Below are 7,924 nucleotides of genomic sequence, written 5' to 3' on the forward strand. Positions count from 1 at the left end.
GACTATCTCACCCTGTTTTTCTGCTGGCTGTGCTGTTCCAAGATTTTTTCTGAGCTGCTATTTTATAATTCTTTGGAGATCAATATGCAAGAGCTACAGTGATTTGCTGCTTAGTCTGCCATCTTGGCTCCTGGAAGTCCACCCTCCTTGGCAGTTTAGTTCAAGAAAGGACTGCAGTGCTACTCAGCACATCAGCAGCCCTTCTTCCTCCACAGTGGTCAGCTACAAGCCTTGACTCCCCAGAAATCATGTTAAAGGGAAATGCAGTCAGCATCGATCTTGTCACCACTTGCTCCTGTGTGGGAGTCTTCCAACATGGGAAGGTGGAGATCATTGCTAATGACCAAGGAAACAGGAATGACTCAAGCTATGTTGCCTTCACTTACGTAGAACACTTAATCAGTGATGCTGCAAAGAATCAAGTTGAAATGAACCCCACCAATATAGTTTTTCATCCCAAATGTTTGATTGGTTGTAGATTCGATGATGCAGTTGTACAGTGAGACATGAAGCACTGGCCTTTTATGGTGGAGAATGATGCAGGCAGGCCTAAGGTCCAAGTGGTGTACAAAGGGGAGACAAAAAGTTTCTTTCTGAAAGAAGTATCTTCTATGGTCTGGACCAAGATGCAAGAAATTGTTGAAGCTTACCTTGAGAAGACTATCACAAATGCTGTGGTGGCAGTACCACCTTACTTTCAGCCTATTTCAATGATTCCCATTGTAAGGCCACCAATGATGCTGGAACCATCGCTGGTCTCATAGTGCTCCAACCATCAATGAGCCAACTGCTGTTGCTGTTGCTTATGGCTTGGACAAAAAGTTTGGTGCCAAGAGAAATGCATTGATCTTTAACCTTGGAGGTGGTAATTTTGAGGTCTCCATTCTTACCATTGAAGATGGCGTCTTTGAGGTAAAGTCCACAGCTGAGGACACCCTCATTGCTGAGTTTAAGCAAAAGCACGAAAAGAACATCAGTGAGAACAAAAGGGTTGTTTGCCTTCTTCACATTGCTTATGAACATGCAAAGTGTACCCTCTCTTCCAGTACCCAGGCCAGTATTGAGATTGACTCCCTCTATGAAGGTATGGACTTCTATACACCAATCACCTGACCCCATTTCAAAGAGCTGAATGCTCATCTCTTCTGTGGCACATTGGACCCTGTGTTTACACAGGGATGCCATGCTAGATAAATTGCAGAGTCATGACATCATCCTGATGGGTGGTTCCACTAGAATCCCCGAAATGCAGAAGCTTCTGCAAGACTTCTTTAATGGCAAGGAACTCAACAAGAGTATCAATCCTGATGAGGCTGTTGCTTATGGTGCAACTGTCCAGGCTGATGTTGTGTCTGGAGATTAACCTGAGAATGTGAAGGACTTGTGGTATTGGATGTCACTGAAACTGCCAGTGGAGTCATGACTGTTCTGATCAAATGTAATGCCACCACCCCCAGCAAGCAGACATAGATTTTTACCACCTACTTGGACAACTAGACTGGTGTGTTTATTCAGGTTTATGAAGGTGAAAGAGCAATGGCAAAGGATAATAACCTGCTTGGCAAATTTGAGCTTACAGGAATCCCCCAGCACCCAGGGGTGTTCCTCAGATTGAAGTAATATTTGACACTGATGCAAATGGAATTCTTACTGTTTCTGCTGTGGATAAGAGCACCTGCAAGGAGAACAAAAGCACCATCACCAATGACAAAAGATGTCTGAGAAAAGAAGACATCGAGCATATGGTCCAGAAGGCTGAAAAATACCAGGCTGAGGATGAGGAGCAGAGAGATAAGGTATCTTCCAAGAATTCTCTTGAATCTTATGCTTTTAACATGAAGGCGACTATAGAGGCTGAAAAACTGCAAGCCAAAATTGGTGAAGACAAGCAGAAGATCCTTGACAAATGTAATAAAATAATCAACAGACTGAATAACAACCAGACATCTGAGAAGCAAGAATTGGAGCATCGGCAGAAAGAATGGGAGAAGCTCTGCAACCCCATCATTACTAAGCTGTACCAGACTGCAGGGGGAATGCCAGGAGGCATGCCCGGTGGACTCCCAGGGGGTGGAGCAGCTCCATCTGGAGGTGCTTCTTCTGGACCCACCTTTGAAGAGGTCAACTAAACACAGCAGAAGAAAGAGCATTTCACACAGCTTTCCAAAAATAGAAGGACTCAAATTTGTAGCCAAGGCAGAAACAATTTAATTAATTGTGGAATGGCTAAACAAGTTGTGATATATGAGTGTAATGGAGTACTATTTTGCTATAAGAAATGAAGAGCAGACAGTTTTCATTATAACCTGGAATGACCTATATGAACTGATGCTGAGTGAGGGAAGCAGAACCAAGACATCACTGTGCAGTATTACAGACACACGGTATCTGTAAGGACTAACTTTGATAGACTTGACTCCTCTTGTCAATGAAAGGTTCAAAGACAGCTCCTAAAGACTCATGATGGAAACAGCTGTGCACAATCAGAAAAAGAATTATGGAGTCTGAATGCAGATTGAGGCAAACTTTTTGCTCTCTTTTTTTTTCTTTCTTTTTTGGTTTCATTTCTCCTTTCTCATGATTAATTCCATTGGTTATAATTCTTTTTTATAACTGGACTATCATGTAAATAATTTCAATGTGAAGGTATATGTAGAAACTACATTGTATTATATACCATCTTGGGGAGAATGGGAGAGGAGAGAGAGGGAGAGAAAATTTGGAACCCCAAAACTTGTGGAACTGAGTGTTGTAAACTAAAAAATAAATTTATTTAAAAAAATAAAAGTAACATTTAAGCTACTGTGTAAATCTGGACATTCTAAATACTTGAATGTGTGCAAGAGAGAGAGAAGTGAACAACATTGCACTTTATCAATACTGTAAACATGCGGAAATGCAATTCTTGTCCTGGAGAATAAAATTTATTTAAAATTGGCACCATAAAAAAGAAAAAAAAAGAGGAAAAAGAAAGAAAGGACCTCAGGGTTTGGTATTTTATCCTGCCACGTTATCTTTGGATTCTTTCTGAGACAATTCCAATGGAAGCGATTCAGTTTCCTGGCCTGGTACTGGTATACTGTCCAAGTTTCACAGGCATAGAACAATGAGGTCAGCACAAGGGCTCTGTAGATCTTCTGTTTGGTCTTTAGTCAAATACCTCTTCTCTCCCCCACTTTTCTTTGGAGTGTCCCAAACACTGAATTAGCTCTGGCAATGCATGTGTCAACCACCTTATTAATCTGTACATCCCTGGAAAGTATACCACCAAGGTAAGTGAACTTATCCACAGTATTCAAAACTTCTCCTTTAGCTGTAATTGATGGTTCCATATATGGCTGGTGTAGTACTGGCTGATGGAACACCTGCATTTTCTCAGTGTTAATTGTTAGGCCAAAATTAGCACAAGTAGCAGAAAATCATCCATACTTCATTGCATCCCAGCTTAACAGGCTGCATTGAGTGCACAATATTCTGCAAATAAAAAAGCATGAAATAAACTCCCTCCACTTTATATTTGTTTTACATTTTGTTGGTTTTAATTTTCTCCCAGTTACATATAAAAATATTTTTTAACATTTATTTTTTAAAACTTTGAGTTCCAAATTCTCTCCCTCCCTCCCTCCCCAATACCCCTCATTGAGAAGGCAAGCAATTCCATATAGGTTATATATGTGTAGTCAAGCAAACATATCCGTAATAGTCATGTTATGAAAGCACAGATAAAAAAATGGAAAAGAAAACCTCAAGAAAAATAAAGTGAAGAAAAAAAGTTGCTTCAATCTGTATTTCAGACTCTTTCTGGGGATGGATAGCATTTTCAATCCTAAGTCCTTCAGAGTTTTCATGGATCATTGTTTTGCTGGAAATAGCTAAGTCATTCACAGCTGATCATCTTACAATATTGCTGTTACTTTGTACACAGTATAATTCAACCCTTATAAATCTTGCCAGGTTTTTCTAAGAGCGTCCTGAATACAATAGTATTCCATCATAATTACATACCACAATTTATTTAGTCATTCTCTAATTGATTTGCATCTACTCAATTTCAAATTCTTTACCCCCAGAACAGAGCTGCTATAAATATTTTTTGTACCTATAGGATTTTTTCCTTTTTGTTTTTGTCTTTTGGGATACAGACCTAGTAGTGGTATTGCTATGTCAAAGGGTATGTATGGTTTTATAGCCCTCTGGGCATAATTCCAAACTTTTCTATAGAATGTTTTAATCAATTCACAGCTTCAACAACAATACAGTAATTTCTGATTTTTTCCACATGCCCTCAACATTTGTCATTTACCTTTTCTGTCCTATTATCTAATCTAATAGGTATGAGGTAGTCCCTCAGAATTTTTTAACTTGCATTTCTCTAATCAATAGTGAATTAGAATATTTTTTCATGTGCCTATAGATAGCTTTAATTACTTCATCTGAAAACTGATTATATCTTTTGATCATTCATCAATTGGAGAATGGCTCTTGTTTTCATAAATTTGACACAGTTCTCTAGATGTTAGAGAAATGAAGCCTTTATCAGAGAAACTTGCTTCATTTTTTTTCGCAGTCTAAAGGAAGGACAGAGTCAAAAAGGGTGCTGATGGCCTGGGATACATTGAATGACTTCAGCATCTTTGTTGTCTAACCAAGCTCTAAGCACTCCACAAGGACCCGATTCAGCTGCCTTAATGGCTGTTGGAACAAATTGTTCTCATCCACCCATTCTACCAGGGAAAGCCTTTGCATACTCAGGTAGACATTCCTCTAACTCACTAATGTGTTTTAGACCCCTCAGTTACCCTCAACCTGATTTAGACTATATGCTGAAACAGTTTTCCAGTATGTGGCTGCTGTGCATGCTACAGCTTCTTGGAGCCACAGGAAAGAGTTTGGGGGATCAGGTGAACACCAAAAGTGGAAAGCAGCTCTCAAAAGGCTCAGCAGCCCTCATACCAGAGGTACTAGACTTCCCTGAATTCACCCTACATCCTATGAGATTCCTAATATATTGGCGAAGGGTTGATTATGTACACAAATTTTAGAGGATAGGGAGTAGGATTAATAACTGAAACAATTAGAAAAGTCCTCTACTAAGTAACTTTAGCTCTGGATCTAAGTTTTCTTGCCTATAAAATGAAAGGGTTGAATCTGATGGCTTCTGAGCTCCTTTCCAGCTCTACATTCATGATCCTATTACTTCAATTCTAAATCTACAATTCTGTGAGACTATAAGTCATAGACAAGTTGTGATCTATATTGGTTGAGGGAATTTTCAAAGCAAGAGACCCTTATGCCTAGAAAATAACAGTTGTTTCATGTCCTGACATTAGTTAGTCCAGTTATTCTTGAAAGCTTTTCATTTCTAAAGATATAGTAGTCATCTTGAAAATGTACAGTGCCATATTAAAGACTTATGTTGATGTGGGTTCTATTTTGAAACAAAACAGTAATTATGAGTAACTAGAAGAGAGAATATTATTCCCAAGAAGGAATCTAGGGAAAGGTTGTATCAGACATTGGTAATGTATAAGAACTTGGGCATCTGAGGTACAATATTGTGAAGAAGTCATTTATTTCTATCATTAAGGCAAGTAACCAATGAATTGTATTTACTGTGCATAACTAATTGCTAAAGAATCAATGGTTTTATTCACTGGCCTTGTTTTTAAAAACAAACTCAAGGAAGGTATTTTGGAGAAGATTAACTTCTTATAGGCAGCAAAGATATGTGGCTGAACTTAAAACTACACAAAACCTAGAAAGATCAAAAGTTGCAATCATTGTTATATTGTGGTATCAGTGATAGCGCACATAATTAGAAGTGGTTTTTGATTTTATTCAATAGCTTCTGCAGTCTTAGCCTTCCAGAGAGCTTTCCAAATGTTGTATTAGCTGTTGGTTTCAAAGACTGTGTCAGATGATGGATACCAAATATGTGAAGTCATGTGAATTATCTGTATAAATGCCAGGTGAAGAAAACTTATTGCCTCAAGACAATGCCTAGACAATGCCAATGTTCCTGTAAAAAAGAGTTTCATAAGTGCAGATTGATTGAATGCATGTATCATTAGATTTAAAGCCATAAGGAACCTTAAAGGTCACCTAAATTATTTCCTATATTTTTTTAAAAAAGAAGAAACTAAGGCCCAAAGAAGGTTAAGAGATACAGCAAAGGTCAAATCAATTTGAAGTAGCAGAGTATGAATTTGAAACCATAGCTTTTAATTCCTATAAAAGCCCATCTCTCCATAAGACTTATAAATTGAAATCATCTATTGACATCTGAATTTTATGTCAGAGGATTATGTCTATGATACATAAGGTCCAGGAGAATTTTCTTGTTGTTAAAAGAATTATCCAAATTAGTTTCTATAAGTAGATATTCAATTGATAACTGTAATTCAACCTATAGTTAAGAGGACTGATTCAGAAAGCAAGAGATGTAACTTGTCATGGGTCACATAGTGTACCTAAGTCAGAGTACGGGCCTGAAAGCAGCTGTTGCTGACTTTGATGCCAAACTTCTGTCTACTAGACCAGCTGACTGGAATTTTGGAAAAGGATAAATCACTGAGACAGAGATAAATTTGCTTTCCTAACCTAACTCAAAATATCTCACAGTTGGAGGGACCTCAGATAGAGCACATCTAGGCTGACTCATACACACAAAATATTCTCTTAATTACAAATTAGCAAATAGTCATGTAGTCTCAGTTTGAAGACCGTTCTATGCAGCCTATTTCTCTTTTACACATCTCTGATTGTTATTATGTTTCCCCAAATCCCTTTCTCTGAAATTTACATGCTTTGCGTCTAGCTTTTCCACATTCTGTTTAGGGTCACAAAAGTTAGCAATCTGTGATTATAATAGTAATAATAATGATAGTAATAATAATAAACCTCTTGCCACATCTAGTACAAGAAGTCTTAGTCACATAGCCTAAACTCATGCAGCCCCACATGTGCTACTCCATTTTTCTTAGCCTAAGTGATTCTAATTTGGATTTCATAAGTGCATTTAGTTCCAGGCAAAAGGAGATCTTTTGCTTTCATTATCACTCTTTAAGTATGGAACTATATTCAGTATATGTATTCCCAATTTCCAGTTCTGGAATCAATCAATGCTTCCATTGCTACTTGAAAGGGTGTAACCATCTCCTACAACTCCATTTGCCATTCCTCCAACCCTGTTAATTTTCCAAACTAAAATATTCCTTCCTATGACATAAGCTTCTTGAAGAAAGAGATTGCTTTCTTTTTATTTTTTTTTTGTATTTATATCCTTGAACCTTTGCATAGTGTTTGTCACATCCTGAGAACTTCATAAATGTTTTCTTAGCTATCCAAATATTCATTCATTTTTTTCTTTCTCTCAGTTATTTAGTCATTCTTGACTTTAAGCGCAATCTAGGAAAATTATTATTTAAAAAATCATATCTGATTAACTTTTAAATATTTCTAAATAAATTCTCTTTAAATTCTCCTATAGCTTTAACATTTAATTCGGTAGCATACAGAATCCCACATATATCCACCGATTTGCTGATAGTTTTTCAGCATAGTGTGGGCCATCTCTTCCCCACTCCCCACCACATCCCAAACAGAGCATGTTCAGAGAGTTTCTCCCCTTGGATACTACACTCCAGGTGGTGTTGTATGACTCCAGAGAGAGATGGAGACATAGGGTCCTTCTCTACTCCAGTAACACTGAGACCTGGGCCATATGATTGCAAGTTTGGGGCAGGGCTGCCTTGACACTTTTGGTATTTGATCTTTCCTCATACACAGGATTCAGAGGTGGACCTTGGCCACTCTTTTAAACTTCTGGTATCACAGTTTCGATCTGAAAAATTAGGGATTAACTACAATGCCTGGAGATGCTTCTGACTCTAGATTTTTGATCCTGCAATCCCACAGGGACAAA

The 7,924-nt window shown here is 37.9% G+C and overlaps 1 pseudogene; it reads left to right on the top strand.

Annotated features, from left to right (window-relative positions):
* Positions 1-248: 248 nt before the first annotated feature.
* On the top strand, positions 249-2,129 carry LOC118852713 (annotated as a pseudogene).
* The last annotated feature ends 5,795 nt before the right edge of the window (positions 2,130-7,924 follow it).

The sequence above is a fragment of the Trichosurus vulpecula genome, chromosome 6 (assembly GCF_011100635.1).
Source record: "Trichosurus vulpecula isolate mTriVul1 chromosome 6, mTriVul1.pri, whole genome shotgun sequence".
NCBI classification, from domain to species: domain Eukaryota; kingdom Metazoa; phylum Chordata; class Mammalia; order Diprotodontia; family Phalangeridae; genus Trichosurus; species Trichosurus vulpecula.